Genomic DNA, 3,513 nt, shown 5'->3' on the forward strand with positions numbered 1-3,513 from the left:
GTACTCAGTTATCCACGGACACAACAAGAGTCCACCTCAGGCTGTGTTTCCAGGGGACCCTCTAGGACAGCACCCCTCCTACACATCCTTAGCACACTGGATGCCTGCCTGGGGTGCTTATCACAGTGTGCTACCATTGCCTATTTACTTGTCTGTCTCCTCTACCCCAGATTGGAATCTCTTTGAGAGTCTTCCTCTCCCTGCCTTCATTTCCTTATCAGGCACAATCTTGTTCACCTTGTAATAACCAGGATCTAGCACCTTTAATTCTCACCACTACCCTCTAATGAAAATGCTCCATTATCACATTATCTGACAGATGATGAAGACCAGATTTGAGTGAACACAAACAGCTTTCTGAGGCAAGGGTGGAGGTTCACTGTGAATCCTTCCGTGCTGCCCGCCTCATTCTGCCCATCATGGAACCCTCTAGTTTCCTCATCAAGGCTTCCTTGACTTCTACATCACTCTGTTGTCACCGTGTCTGACATTCTCATAGATTACCTAGGTAAGCGATGAGGCAGGAGGAAGACAGCAACTATTAGAAAATTAGTTGTTGTTTTTCGTATATTGAGACTATTCCACAACTAGAGTTTTGTTTTCAAAAATTACGCACATAGCACAAAATTCAAAAGGAAAAAAGGAAGGCATAGCATACCTCTTCCTTCCCACACCCATTCCCCAGCTCCCGGTGTCCCTCCCAAGGACAACCACTATTAGCAGTCTCTTGTTTATTCATCAAGAGGTGCTCTGGGTGGCACAGTGGTTAAGAACACTGACTATTCTTGCAGGAGACCCAGGTTCGAATCCCAGCACCCCCATGGCAGCTAACAACTGTCTGTAACTCCAGTTCCAGGGGGATCCAACAGTCTCTTCTGTCCTCCTCAGGCATTGCACAACACCGTGCAATACACACACACACACACACACACACACACACACACACACACACAAAATTAAAAAAAAACAATTTTAAAAAAAGAGGTGCTCTGTACATGCATATATAGTCTTTCCTATTGGCTGTATGTTGTTACAATGTCACTTTGTAAAATTGGTTTTTCTTTGCTTTTGATAAACTTTTTTTTTTAGACAATTTCTTCCTGTTGCCCCAGCTGGCCTGGAACTCCCTATGTAGACCAGGCCAGCCTCCATCTCACAGAGATCTGCCTGCCTCTGCCTCCTGTGTGCTGGGATTAAAGGTGCATACTACCATGCCCAGCTAAATCCTTTCTTGAACAAAGGAAATATAAATAATGATAAGTTATTCACTAAAAAACGTCATTTTTAAAAGGTATTGGGCAGGGTGTGGTGGTGCATGCCTTTAATCCCAGCACTCAGGAGACAGTGGTAGGCAGATCTCTAGATCAAGGCCAACCTGGTCTACATAGTGAGTTCTAGGCAGACTAGGGCTACAGAAAAACAAAACAAATTCTCTCCCTCCCTCCCTCCCCCTCCATCCTGTGTATGTGTAAAATATGAGAGAATATGAAGCAAAGAAAAAGTAAAGGTAGGAAAAGGTTCTGCAGAGCTGAGCAGTCAAATTTGTGACTTCACTAAGGACTATACCACAGAATTCAAGGAGGCCTTCCAACTACCTGACTGAATAGATGACAAGAGCCAGTACGCCAGTGTGGGGACATGATCAGACATGATCCAGAACCAATGCCATAGTGCTCAAGATCCTGAGGAGCCCCAAGAGCAATGAGATAAATATGAAGGTTCTGGACTTTGAGCACTTCCTGTCCATGCTGTACACTGTAGCCAAGAGCAAAGGCCGGGAAACCTGTGAGGATGTTATAGCTCTTCAGGTATTTGACAAGAAAGGAACTAGTTCTGTCATGGGCCCTGAAATCTGTCATGTACTTGTCACACTGCATAAGAGGATGAGAGGAATAAATGAAGATGCTGGTGGCAGAGTATGAGGACAGCAGTGGATGTGTCAACTGTGAAGAGCTCATCTGGATGATACCAGGCATTCCCTGTATCCCCAGAGCACACGCCTTGCCCTGTGGGAGACTTCTGTGTGGCCCCAGAGGCTTCCACGGCTCCATTGTTATAACACCTTTCCCATCTGGTCTCTCAGATGATATTTGCTGTTAGCATTTACCAACAGATCCCGTACACATACACATCAAGAAAAAGTGGGGGCAGAAACTTTACTTTTGAGTGACACTCCATTCCCTTCAAGATACATAGCCCACACTATAGGGCTGGGGAGGTAGCTCAGTCAATAAAATGCTTGCCTTGAAAGCATGAGGACCTGAGTTCAATCCCCAGAACTCATGTGAAAATGTCCAGGTGAGGGTGGTATATACTGGTAAACCCAGCGTGGGGGAGACAGAGATAGGAAGTTCTTTGGGCCTCACTCCCCAGCCAGTCTAGCCTAATTGCTGAGTCTCAAGCCAACTAAAGACCCTGTTTCAAAAGAAATGGACACCTGAGGTTGTCCCCTGACTTGGTACATGTGCACATGTATCCACAACACACCCACACACACATACACACACACACACACACACACACACACAAACATGCACACATATGCACTAAAAAACGCACTATGAGCATATCTAATGGCTGCATTTCCCACATGTTAAGGTGGAAGCTGAGAAGGAAGAGCAGAACGCCAGACTCATTCCTGGAAAACACACACCTGCTGTTAACCAAGCAGCTTCCCACCAGCTGAATACCAGTGATGCTCATTGTTGCTAAGGGCCTGCTGTTACCATGAGAGACAGGGGCCTTTTTTTTTTTTTTTTTTTTTTTTTTTTTTCAGCGTTTTTGAAGACCAGGTTGAAAGTAAGAGATTCCAGGCAAGCTGAGTGTAGGACATATAACAAAGAAAGAGTAGATTCTGCCTTTCAGTTAGTCAGGCGCCTGACCATGCCAGCCCTGATGTCTGCTCTGGAAGTGGAAAATGAATTAACCAAGATGCTGCAAGATCTGAATACCTCAGCTTCTGAGAGTGGTGATAAGGATCTCTTAAAACAGGGAGGACTGCCTGGCGTGGTGGCGCGTACCTTTAATCCCAGCACCCAGGAGACAGGAGCAGGTGGATCTCTGTGAGTTCAAGGCCAGCCTGGTCTACATAGTGAGTTCCAGGACAGCTGAGGCTACAGGGAAACCCTGTCTCAAAAAGCCCCCCCCCAAAAAAACCCCAACAACTTGGGGAAGAGAAGGATGATTATTGGAAAGCCAAATAGCTTGTTAGAAGCAACAAGGAAAGCCTATTTAAAGAGCTTGCCACAGCTCCTCACAGAGTTAACGCTAAGGGTGGCACAACAAAGCCTACTGTAGGTCATGAATTCGGCCATTTAAAAGTTTAATCATTTTCATATGCCTGAAGCCTGCTTTCCTTTCCATCTTCCCAGTGCTCATGGATGAAAATAAAGCTGTTTTGCATTTTTAAAAACACACACTGATTTATGAAAACATGCACAACTTGCCTCAGCTTACCCCTCTCACCATAGCATCCAGCCCACACTACCACACAGAACTCCCAGTTTCCCAAAC

At 45.5% G+C, this 3,513-nt stretch overlaps 1 pseudogene; it reads left to right on the forward strand.

Annotated features, from left to right (window-relative positions):
- The window catches only part of LOC115070729, a 6,422-nt pseudogene extending 4,322 nt beyond the window's left edge, over positions 1–2,100 (forward strand).
- Positions 2,101–3,513: the final 1,413 nt, after the last annotated feature.

This window comes from Nannospalax galili, unplaced genomic scaffold (assembly GCF_000622305.1).
Source record: "Nannospalax galili isolate Female #2095 unplaced genomic scaffold, S.galili_v1.0 scaffold577, whole genome shotgun sequence".
NCBI classification, from domain to species: Eukaryota; Metazoa; Chordata; class Mammalia; order Rodentia; family Spalacidae; genus Nannospalax; species Nannospalax galili.